The sequence below is a fragment of the Pleurodeles waltl genome, chromosome 11 (assembly GCF_031143425.1).
Source record: "Pleurodeles waltl isolate 20211129_DDA chromosome 11, aPleWal1.hap1.20221129, whole genome shotgun sequence".
NCBI lineage: Eukaryota > Metazoa > Chordata > Amphibia > Caudata > Salamandridae > Pleurodeles > Pleurodeles waltl.
In genome coordinates this window covers 699,142,220-699,155,345 of record NC_090450.1, presented here as the reverse complement: position 1 = coordinate 699,155,345, position 13,126 = coordinate 699,142,220, and the positions used below count along the sequence as shown (strand labels likewise).

At 41.4% G+C, this 13,126-nt stretch overlaps 1 protein-coding gene across 6 annotated transcripts in view; it reads right to left on the bottom strand.

Moving 5' to 3' along the window:
• The window catches only part of OGDH (oxoglutarate dehydrogenase), an 833,675-nt gene extending 821,134 nt beyond the window's left edge, over window positions 1–12,541 (bottom strand). For 2 of the 6 annotated variants that reach the window (XM_069214267.1, XM_069214270.1), the window contains exon 1: window positions 12,362–12,541. The gene's annotated coding sequence lies outside the window, so the exon portion shown is untranslated. The remainder of the gene's footprint in view (window positions 1–12,361) is intronic. The other 4 variants (XM_069214266.1, XM_069214271.1, XM_069214268.1 and 1 more) reach the window with 3 other exon arrangements.
• Between the last annotated feature and the right edge of the window lie 585 nt (window positions 12,542–13,126).

Here is a 13,126-nt window from a genome sequence, read left to right as displayed (position 1 = left end):
AAAAGAAAAAGAAAAAAAAGCTGCAGGAAATGACCATGTCTTAACATTAAGAGACATGCTGAAGGCCTTGGTTAAGAACCTGAAAAATCTATCTGGCACATTAATGCAGGGTTTAATCTTCTAAAACTATGACTATATAAACCAGCATAAAATAGAAGCAAAATTATATGATACCAAAACGAATGAAACTCCAACGAGCCAAGTAATTTAGGAGGCAACTACACAAACCGGGCCTCGGTTTATTAATACGGGGTTGCATAAAGTAAGGGGGGGGGGGGGGGAGGGATGATCCACTTGCTCATCTTGTATCACCACCCTTGCTGATTACTACTCACTTACGGTTTTAATCCCCAATAGGAATGCTATCAAATTTTCGCCATTAGCTCCTAACTCCTCCTCTTACAAACTGTTACTACACAACTTAAAAAATATATATAAATCACACAAAGCCAAGAATATAGTCTCTGTGTTAAAGAAGTTACTTAAGGATCCACTTGTGAAGACTCATCACAAACCTTCGGCTAAGGAGGAAATACTGGCCCCTCAGTGCTTCCTATAAAAACTAAGGAAGAAAACGATGTTTCGTCCAGTGTTCTTATTTTCCCCCATTTTATGCAGGAAAAATAGGATCATCTATGATAAATTCTCAAAAGAAACAGGAGAAAGCAAAAAATGACGAGTTCCTAAAAATGCATCACAAGTAGTCAAAAAGTCTCCAGGTTCCCTGAAAGCTAGTGATGCAATCTGCTTGCAACCAAATGACCATCAGTTACCCATATTGGACGTGCCAGCTTCTGCCTTTAACCCTAAGGCTGAATTTTATGAAAACTTTACATAAGCGCAGGCTCTTATTAATGAAATGCAACTTTCTCTACCAGAAGTGAAGTGCTCTAGACTTATCATTTCCAGTATATTTATTCTAGACTTTGATTTACTCCCAGATACTTCAGAACACTGTCCCCTAAATACATCACTGATGCTGGACAGGTTGTGTATGATTCCTTGTCTTAGTGCTATAAATTCTAAAGATATTGCCATAGTGGAATTTGTGTTTGCAGCTAAGCCAGGGTTTACCCATTCATTACTGGTGTCAAATATCCCTAACAAACCTTGCAAGTTCAAATCCATGTAGGTAATGGGAATTTATGTCATTCCATTTTTCCCCCCACCCAAGAAGAACGTAAAATATTCAGAGTGACAATTACCACCCTACAAAATTGTTTTACCGTTGCCAACGAGTACCTTTTATGAGGCCAAATATCTTGCAATGACTCATTAAAATGGCTTCGGGTTAATCACAGACTGGAACAAGCAATTAGCAACTGAGAGGAGTAATCAACATTCTGGCAAGGATAATTAGGGAGATGGGGCTACCAGAAGCAATAAATTTGATTTGGAACCCATACCTTGGAAGGCATACCTTGGATTTCATTATGCATTTCCCTCAGACCTGTATAGCTTTAAGCATTAGGCTGGATGATTATCTGTATAACAGTTGCAATGGAAATAATGTGGTGGAGGTTAAAGTGATGCACACTAGGGATGAGTAGTCACTAACATTACTTAGATGGAACCTAGTAGAGTTGGCTCTTAAAGTTTAAGATTGGGAGTGGCTATGATTTATCAGTGATAATGAGACATGCTGTGCTGCTTTCAGGAAACATGTGAAACAATGTGGAGGGGGTATCTATGCTTCAGACTGGGCCATCTGGCAGGGGGAGGGTGGAGGTTAATTCTCGCAGTGTGGGTTGCTACTACATTACTCATTAAAATTGACCCATTGATTGTAAAGAGCATGCTCTTGTTGAATGTACAGCATATCAGGTTAGTGGCACCGGCAGGTGGTGAGGCACCAGTGGATTTATTTAATGTCTAAATTCCTAATGGCCATAATGCAATTAACATGGAGATGTGAGCAGTACTGAAAGAGAAGGTCTTAGCAATTAGAGTTAACTACTATGTTCACTCAAAACAACACATTTTAGTCTGTGAAACTTTAATACTATTACATATAGGGACTCCTTAACTTGCATCCTAACTGAGGAAGATCATTTCTGGGGTATACAAGGGGTGAGATTTTATCCGGGCAGGAGCAGTAAACTGGAGAAGGCATTTACATACTTCTTAGTGGATGGAGGCCTGTGTGTATTTTAAATGGTCGCACAGAGTCCAATTACCCAGTAATGTATACATTTAGACTAGGAAAAAGGGCCAGTCTCATTGATTATATAATTATAAATCTTGAGCTTGGCCACTAGTCTTAGACATGGAAGTGGTCATAAGACCAAAAAGCAACAAGAACCCCACTAATTGCAAAACTAGATATTGCATGCAACAGTTTGGGTCAAAATATTACCAAACATCACTTTAAAATTGGGGGATCGCCTTCCAGCTAGTAAGAGAAGAACAAGAAGGTTGGAAAAAAAACTGATTAAAAATAGCTCAGGTTTGACCCTTTAAGATGCATTACATAAAGAGTGAGTTGGAAAGTATTTTACTGTCTTTTAAGGGCGATTTGCTGATTTAACACAAAAGTATTTAACCAAATCATCACCAAGGCCGAGTCATACTTGACTACATTTACTCCTACCAAAGGAAATATGAGCAGGAGCAGTTATGTTCTGTTTGATGACAATTGTTGGTAAAGGAAGAGGGAACTGCTATCAGTCTTGAAAAAGAGACACTGTACTGTGGATGGAAAATGTAGGAAAGCTGGGTTGAGGGTGCAGTACCCTCCCCCACTTTTTGCCTGGGTGTTGATGCAACTGACTGAAGTGCACTGTGTCTAAGATAGTCAGCCAAAACTTGTGTTCATTGTTTCAGAAATTAACTAACTTAAGTTTGCCTCAAAGCTAATTAGGCCACCAGACCAAATGGGGTTCAAGTGGTGTTCAATCAAGCTGATTTATAAGTATGGGTCCTAGTTCTCAGTAGAGTTTTTCCACCTCTTGCACTTCATTTCTTTCTTTGTTGGCTTGAGACACATATGGTAGGTAAAGGACCACACCCATTACAGTTTCATCATGTCCTTACATCATGCAGGAAACAGCCTTTACAAAGTAGATTTTACCATGCATGTCTATCACACATTTAAGATAAGTATAAATGTGTGCGAGTGTGGTCACCAGTAGGTAGTTGTAGTTGGGATCTAATTTCCATATAAAAAGTGTTTTTTAAATTAGCTATCTTTGGCGACATTTCACGAATATTCACAAAAGTTCCCCAAAAAGTGTGCCAAAGAATCTTATTCTGCATGGAAAGTTTCAGGGGTGATCCATCAAGCAGAGGCCGGGAAGAGGGGGAGATCAAAAGACTGTGTCTCCCATGTTAATTCCCATAGACCCTTTAAAAAGGTCTGCAGCTCGACCCGCTGGACGGAATTACACCAAATTTGACAAAAAGGTAGCTTTTGGTCTGCAGATCACCCTTTTATTGGTGTAAATACATTCAGTAGTTTGAGATATACAAATTTATTTTTGCTTTTATATCTAGGACAGCGTATTAATGGAGATCTCCTGCTGAGAGCCGATTGCCTGCCAACACTTTAAACCAAAAAATGTTGGCAGCCACTTTGGGGACTCCGTTTCAGCCGAGTCCCAAAAGAGAGAAAGAAATTAAGAACGAACTAAAGATTTAAAAAAAAAAAAAAAGGGGGTAGGGCAGGGTATGTATACCCTACCCCTTTAGCCTTGGTACAAGGGTTCCGCTCTGACCCTCTACCCCAAGGCTATGCTTTACACGGGCTCTCCGATGCAAATAAAATGCAAAGGGGGGGGCGGGTCTCCCCCCTAACCTGGAGCCCCATATGGCCCTGGGGGCTGGCAACCACCCCCACTTCCACCTCCGGGCCAGCTTGTGCCATCTCCAGAGGTGCCCACCCTCTGGAGGTAGCTATTTGTTTTGCTTGGTAGGGCTGTGACAGCACCTGCCAAGCAAAAGCTAAACACTCCACTTTCAGCAAGCGGGAGCTGTAAAAAAAAATTAAAAAAATGCTCTTGCTTGCTGAAAGCGGAGTTTTCATCTCTTTTCCTGCATGGTAACATGCGTGCAGGGAAAGAGTTATAGTTACTCAAAATATCTACAATAACAGGTACATTTAAACCGTGAGCCTAACTATAAAAGCCCTGTAATTTTTTTTTTTTTTTTTTTTTTATTATCAGTGAAAATATACATACACACACAGGAGTAGGTACGCTTATTGTGTGGTAAGGGTGTTTTTAGGGTTTTGGGGTGGGTAAGGAAATTAGGTGGTAATGGTATTTTTAGGCTTGGGTAAGGGTATTGGGTGGTAAAGGTTTTATGGCTTAGGGGAGAGTATGGGTATTGGATTCTAAGGGTAATAGTGTAGGCATAGTGTGGAGTTGTGTAGAGAGGCATACACTGGAGTGGCAGAGTAGACCGATGTAGAGTGTAATGGCATATTTCTTATATTCTAATTTTCGTGACACTTCTAAAATACATCTGCACTCAATATTTTTTATTGTGTAAAAGAAGGCAGAAGCAAAGAGCAGGGTCTCTAGACAGAGGTGCATGCCACAGAGCATTCCAATCCCACAAAATGTCGACTTCAGGTCCAAGACCCCCTCCGATTAACATCTGTATTCTCTTCAGAGTGGGGCGGAAAAAATCCTGCTAGGTACAATAAATACCATTTCATCAGCATACACCCTGAAGCACGAAACAAAAACAAAAAATCAAGGCGACCAGCATTCGATACAAATAAATCCATTTTGGGAGCAGGACAAATGCTGAGAAGTAGCATACATCCCTACAAAGAAAAAGACCAAACCAAACATATTTTCACTTAGTGCATTTTATGTTATTTACCAGCTATGGAACATTAAAAGAAGGTTGTATCCAGCAGTGATTCACAGAGCCGCCAGCCTTAAAGTCCTCGTTCCCCAAGAAGAAGAAAAAAAGGTATATGCTTTGTCAATGCTTTTTGGCATGTTGTGCAACATGGCTAAACATTTTAAGAACACACACCCTGGCACTACAGCGCTCTCTATCAGTGTTTTTTTTTTTTTTTTTTTTTAAATGCTTCAAGCCATGTTTAGATATGAGATGCTTATGGACCCTTCAGGCTACTTACAATAGGTTTCCCTCCTAGTGAAAACCTCTACAGTGGTGGGTCCCAACATGTGGTACAGGGAACCCTGAGGGTCCACGAAGCCTCCACAGGAGGTCTGTGACAGCTTAGGAACAGTGGTTCTCAACCTATTACCGTTTGTGGAGCCCCACGTTATCATTACTGGAAACTGAGAATCCCTCCTTCCCCACCGCTCCACTGAATCACTGTTGGAAACCGGAACCCCGGCCTAAACATTGAAGATGATTTGAACTGCAATACATAAAAAAAATACAGAAACAAGCATTCAAACATCTACAAAAATAATACATTTATCTAATTTGCAAACAAACATAAAAAAAATCAATTTTAGCCACACATCGTCGATACTACATTGTTTTATGCACCTGTACTGCGCCCATGAGTCAATCTGAGGAGACTCATTTAATTTTTAGCCTACAATTACAAATTCCTTTTACATTTACAGTATGGTTTTAAATTTTACATTTAGCCACTTATTTATATACACTTTAATAATATTTAAGAATTTCAAAAGCAGTCGCAGACCCACTGAAGAGTCTTTGCAGACCTTCAGGGGTCCCCGAACCACAGGATAGGAACCATGGACTTAGAAAATTAACTAATAAAGTGAATACAAATAAAGTGGCTAAATACACAACTGAATAATTTAAAACATACCCTGTGTGTCACGGAATTTGAAAAATTAAATTGGTATCATCAGCTTGATTTGTGAGAGCGGTTCAGGTGCACCAAACAGTACAGTATGGATGCATGGATTTAACTGAATTTAGAAAAATTACAACATTTCCAATAAAATGTAAAAATTATTATATATAGATATATGTATATATATATTTATTTTTTGTTTGCAAAAAATAAAATGTGGTATCATTTGTGCATGTCTGATGGAATACTAGTTTCTGCATTTCTTGTGTTTTGTTACGCGTTTCAAATAAACAATGTTTAGGCCAGAGTCCCTGGCTTCCAGTAATGACTCAGTAGCGGTTCCTGGATTCCAATAATGATTAAGAGTGGGGGTTCAGTAATGATAAAGTGGAGGTCTACAGAAGTCAAAAGGTTGGGAACCACTGCTCTACATTACAGATCCCACATTGCAATTGTAGTCCGTCTTCTAATCTGAACTAACCTTTGCAGTAGGGACTTATTTGTAAAGCTGCTTCGTAGCAAGCTTCTTATCCGACAATGTCAGTTCTTATCTTCAAGAGTCGCCTCTTCCCACCAAATCACAATGCAGTATTCTGGAAAAAATGCTGCATCACCTGATGTTCCATTCTCTCCCTGCTAAACGTAATGCTGGTCTCAGCTAGATATGCAAGTCAGTGTAGACCACCAAGTCGACATCAGCATGTGTACCCAGACTGAGGTTTGTTTCCCGACTTCCCTCATTCCTTCGGCCGAATGGCTTAAAGACTGATACTAGCAGCCAGGGAGCTCCTGATCATTTTAGTAACAATGACTTATTGGCTTGGCAGTCAGTTTTGGCTACTTCCACCACAGTATTTATTCTATTTATGGTGCATATTTTAATTGCATTGTTTAACAATGCAGAAGGTCACGCGATTTAATTTTCATACTTTCAAGTCTTCAAACTACTTCAGGGGTGTGGAATTTATTAAAATATCTACTTGTCCAGGGGACAGGTTGCTTCTCAAATCTACTTGTCCAGTAAAAGGATCTACTTGTCCCTTTGGTGCCATGTAGTGTGGCGACAAATTATGGCAGCAATTAATAGCCTCTCTGATTATGCCAGGGCTACTACCATAGTAGGGCTTGAATACTTGGAATTTCAATCCCCACTGTAGCAGATCTGCATACTGGGGCTGGAGGAAGCAGAAAGCAATAGTTCCAGGGCTGGAATGCCTTTGAGTCTGCAAACCTACTAACCTGCATGTTTTAAAGATTTTTACCAGCTTCTCTCTAATATTTTCCCATAATAAGAAAGGTTGGACATTTACTCCTGACAATGGCAGAATTAGAACTTCTTCCAGGGTTGGGAAGAAAGTGCTGGAGGGAAAATGAACTTGCAAATGCTCAATAGATTTTCACATGAGCAAATCTACACATCGTATTTACCCACGCTAAAATACAGTTCACAAATATTTTATAGGGGTACAACATATACCATGGGTGCACTTTTGTGACTTTCTTTAAGAATTTGGGGCCACAAGTAGGTAGGTTCAGATTTGTGACCTGCAAATTGCGAGTCGCAAATCCAAATGTAGGATGGTGTCCTTGACACCATCTGTGATTCGCAAGGGCTTTGCAAATGCCCACATCATGAATAATCATGAGGTGGGTCGCAATTTGCGACCCCCTCACGAATGGTGGCCTGCTGGAGACAGCAGACCACCATGTCTGTGACTGCTTTTCAATAAAGCAGTTTTTTGGGGGGTTTTTTGTAATGCAGCCCGTTTTCCTTAAAGGAAAACGAGATGCATAACAAAAACGAAAAATGAAACATTTTCGTTTCATTTTTTCAGAGCCGGCAGTGGTCCGCAAGACCACTGCTTGCTCTGAAAAAATGTTTACAGTGACATTCACAATGGGAAAGGGGTCCCATAGGGATCCCTTCCCTTTTGCGAAAGTGTTAGCACCCATTTGAAATGGGTGCAAACTGCGATTGGTGTGCACCCGCATTCGCGGTCACAAAACAATCCTACATTGCACTGCGAGTTGCAATTAGGAAGGGAACACCCCTTACTAATTGCGAGTCGCAAACCCGTTTTGTGATTCGGTAACCAGGTTACTGAATCGCAAAACTGGGTTTGTGCATCGCAATGTGCTTTTTGCACGTCGCAAACAGCGAAAGTCGCTGTTTGCGACATGCAAAAAGCTACCTACATGTGGGTCTTGGTCCCTAATTAGGTCTGGTGTTAACAAAGACATTTTGTTTTTATTAAACTTCTATTTCTCTCTCTTTCGGCTGGCTTTACTGTGAGTGATCGCATTCTGCTCTTCCACAAGGAGCATATTGCCACACAAAGTAGTTTTGTTCAGTGTCAGGAACTACAGTGGCAATCAGTGACGTAACGAAACTGGAGGGTGCCCCTTTGCAAAGAACATGGAGGAGCCCCCTCTCCAGACTCACTCAGGGCAGGTGCTGTGCTGACGGGGCCCCCTGGAGGGCGGCTGCGGGGCCTTTGTTATGCCGCTGGTGGCAACGCGTGCTTTAAGAGTTCAAAAACTTTTGGGGGGGGGGGTTTGCCAATGTTTGTTACAATGTTGAGGGCCTGGTAGCTCCCACAACAATAAAGTGTTACAAAAGCCATGTCAAAACAAGACACGCATTGATGAAACTAAAAGACTTATAAAAATATGTCAGATCAGTTGGCTTTGTCAGTGTTTGTTTATTTTCATGCTTCCCATAATCGTGTTGAAAATGGTTACACTGATTTTCCATTAGAAATATTTTTGGGAAATACTAGCATGCATCAACACATTTGACTAAATGACACTTCATTTGCATATAATCAAAGAGCATTCTGGGAGCATTATACTTAGCCTCTTAGCCTAAACTTTTCAAACATGTGTGTAAACGTTTTTGTTTTTTGTACTGGAACCAACGTCAGTAGTGAAGTGTGACCTTAAAACATTTATTTACAGCACGCACCCTAATAATGTAGGCTTTCAAATAATGAACCATAAATACAAGTTCGAACAGCATTATCTTTTGGAAACACATTACCTCAACTGCAGAGAGTTCAACTCTCTGTAAACAGGCAGCCAAAGGGTTTGTGCTGCAGGGGGTTGGGCCTACTTGTCCCAAGGACAAAGTAAACATAAAAACTTGTTGCCCTTGACCCCAAACAAGATGTCCCGTCGGGCGATAGGAATTCCACATCCCTGTACTTACTACACTGGCTTTACTGAGTGATCGAAAAGTCCACAATGTTTTAACAAAAAGGGCACTAAGCGGTGCAAAGGCTGTAGGTTACAGGTTGTTCCATTGGGAAATTGTTTTGATTACAATTCAAAAGTGGCTTATTCAGAAACTTCTGATCACTCAAAGGTTTTCTTTCCCCTTCCAAGACCAAAATACGAAAAAGATTGCCAATATGTAGCCTCCTGTTTACATTTAACGCTCACACCTTCATTTTGAGCCATATAACAGTATGAGCTCAACAGATAATGGTTAGTAGGGGGATAACTCCACTAAGAAGTAGACCGAGCACACAATTATGATCTTCGAGAAGCATGAGCCACTACCTTGCTGTGACCGAAGATATCATATCTTTACAGTGAAATGACAATCATCACGGGATATGTACTTTGGCAGAAATGTCTACCATAAATTGATTCTCTTAAAGAAAGTACTTTCAAAGTAAAACATTTATTGGATGGTTGTTGACAGTAAAGCGGCTCGGAATGCTACTCCGTGCTGTAATCTTCAGGGGAACGACACCAGCAACTCTAAAGTCAACAAAACCAGACCTTAACAACATAAAAAGGGGGAGGGGGATACAATCAGATGAATTACCAGAAGCTGCGAAAACATACGAAAGTAAAGATGTAAAGAATGGCAAAAACTACTTTTGCTTTGCTTGAGAAAGGCGTACACAGGATAAATTAATTTAGAGGTACTAGCTACAGAAATTGTACTGTTAATAGGTCATCCTGTCTCTGGGTAAAATAGGTAGATTAAAAGACCATGTAATAAAGTACAGAATGCCTAAACTACTGGCCCAAACTTCAGTGGTTAGTGGTAAAGCACTCCAACAAATATTAATAAATGAGGCAAACATAGCACTTCTCAACAGTGATCCTCTACCATCTCATAACTGTTACGCTTTCAGTAAAGGAGTTAATGCTTCACAACTCATAACAAGAAATTCTCGAGGGAAAGTTGACACGCATTATGTAGTTGGCAGACAACTATAGTTGACGACCTTGATAACAGCTTCAGCAGGAGGCAACGGATGTAATAAGCAGAGCGCATACATCATATAAGCAAAGTTAATGCACAGTACTAATAAATACATTGTTTGTGGGCGAGACGTCAATATCCAGTCTCTCTGACAAGGGTGCAAAGGTTAAGTCATTTTATAATGTGAGAAACACGCCCAAATAGTTGGCTGGTCAGGGTACATCAGTCCTCCGATAAACAAACATGATTGAAAAAAGAAAAAAAGAAAAAATAACTACTCAGCAATTTGGCCCCAATTGCTTCACAAAGAACACAAAAATGCCCTTTCAGCATTAAACCTGTCGGCTATACGTGAAGCAAAAATAAAAACAAGCCTATGACAGACATTCTAGAATGAGCTCCCACATGAATGCCAAGTACATTACAAATAAAACACTGTACATCACCCAGGACTGTAAGTCAAGCATCATGTTTGCAGAAATTTAAAACACACGGGTACTTAAAAGAACACTACAAAGCGAAAAAAGTGAATATTTAAGACTATCCCTAAAACAACATGTAAATTGTTTGGAGGACCATGTAACAAGAATCGACATTAGCGTAGAGGAATATTTGAGTCTAGGCCTTTCCCAAGGAGCACATCCACACACAAAGTTGTCTTTTTGAGACCAAAAAATATTTGTGTTTTCCCAATTTATAGACCTTATAGTTGGTAGCCAAACACTGGGCTTTGTCAGTGCTTTTATTTTTATGTTTTTCGCAGGACGTTACTGTTGTTCCCCAACAATAGGTTTCTGCAAAGAAAAAAAAAAAAAAAAAACACAAGCACTGGTAAAGCCAAAAGGATGCCAGGCATTGTAAGGTGATAGCATGTTGGGGCTTGCTTGTATATTTAATCCCTTCACATTTTCACTGAAAAAATGAGTTGAAAATTTTACTTTCCCCCAAAAGGAAAAGCGTGCACATCCTTTGTCTTTGGGCAAATCGCCACATCAAGCACTTCAGAAACAGCATAAACCCCCTTCTTTGGAAAATAATTCCCAACCCAGTGCCACTAGCTCTGCAACCAACGGAGAATAACGTATAAGCTACATAGACACATGCCGCGTGATCAGTATTAACACAAACTCACTAATATCCATAATAATAATGAACTACCTGACAAGCATGGGTAATACCAGACGGCTGAGCTTTAAAAAAAAAGCAAGTTAGCGACCATAGTCCCTCACTAGAAATTGCGAGATGTTTTAATTGGCGGTCATAATGCAGCAGCTGTGCTGTGAGAAACAGAAACCATCAGGATAGCAAAACCCGTTTACCGGTAGAAAAAAAGACGGCTGCAGTTACATGGTCGCAGTCCAGTAATAGTCACTCCCATCAGATTATGTCGCCTCACTTGGTCTATGGCTCTCAATCATTACAAAAAAAAAGTTCAGGGCGCTTAAAGCGTGCCCCCCGAATGCGTTAAATGTGGGCGTTATGTAATGCCCAGAAATTCAGAGGTAATAAGGCTGACCAAGTAAAGAGCGGGGAGGGAATGAACATTTTTGGCCACGAATAAAGAAGAGGTTAGGAGAAGCTGCACATTTATACTGGGGCAGGCTGTAATGATTACAGAGAGGTGGCGGCAAGCATAGGACAACCAATGGAACACAAATATATATAGGGTCGATCTTAGAGACACATAACCAGGGGTCAGACTGGAGGACACATGAATCCAGAGGGTAGGTCGTTGGGCCTAGGAACTATTTTGGTTACAAGAAAGCTGGGGCGACAGTAGCCAAAGAAGGACTAGTTAGGCTGTCAGGTGCAGGAAAGCGGAGTGTTGACTTTTCTGTGAGCCAAGGAAACGCGTAAGGGTGTGAGGAAGGAGTGCGGAATGAACCAGTCTATGACCTACGTCCCGTGGCAGTGGACGTAGGTCAAAGATAGCACCCTCTTTAATCTAGAGGTCATCGAGTGCGTAAATTCGCTCCTCCTCGAGTCACCAGAACGTCCCTTGGCAAGGCCTAGCCAGATCGTAAATACCCCTGAACACAACATACTTTTACCCTACGCCAACCACGCCCGCTGTCTCACACATATTCCTTGACTCCGCTTCTCAATGCACTCATGGTCCAACTTGGGGTGGGGGGGGCGCTGTATTTTACATAACGGTATGATTGGCTGACGTCTCCAACTGGAACTCCCCTCTTCGCGTCCACCCGCCCTCGAGAAGGAGCTCGCGCTCCGCTTCAGTCGCCAAGTCTCCAAAAGAATGTACAGGAACTCAGCTAACCAGACCGAGGTCACAGGCGTTGCCGCCTGGAGGGAATTAATGCTACCAAGTATCTCGTGCCTAAGAGTGAAGACAAAAAGGTGGATAAAAGTATAACATTTGTCCGCACCTTTTCTCCGAAGCGGCTATACCCCTGTTACCTTCCACCGCTGGTGCTGCTTCCTTTCGTCTTTGAACAAGTGGGAAGACCACGTGCCTGGAAAAGCGGAGTCCTCTCCGGCTGTCGCCAGGGTTGAAGTGACCCAGGACAGGACGAGTGAGGGCAAAACAAGCTGGGAGGAGCCAATGTGACTCATTACGCATGCGCGTACAACTGCCCACTTCGGTGTATAGCTTTAGCTATGTCCCGCCCACTGCTAAGGGCGAGGCTCGTGATGTAGGGAGCTTATGTTACGAACGTGAAAGCTGTAGGAACACCGGCCATCTTAAAGTCAGTCTCAAAGGTCAATATTGAACTAGAGCACTAACTATGTTCACAGTACGTGTCGGAAGTAAGCGCCATGTTTCTGGGCAAAACAACTCGAGAAGCCTATAGTTTCATTTAGTTCACCCCGTTACAGGTAGCTCATGAAGCTCGCTGCCTATAACTGCATAATTCCCCATTTCCTTGCGTGACTAGTTAGAGTGGTCCGGTTTTTGTTATTAGAATTCTGTGACTTGTTACCCTGGTTTTATACTTGGTTAAGTAAGACTACAAGGCCAGAATTATAGGAAGATAACCCGTACTAGGCTAACTAGTCACACATGGACCTGGGAAGCTATGGAGGGTTGCGCTTCTAATGTGTTACCCGCTTGAAAAGTAGGGGTGGTTTTGGAAATCATATGCCTTTCTATAGGCTAGTCATTTGTAAAATTATGACTGGATTATTTATTT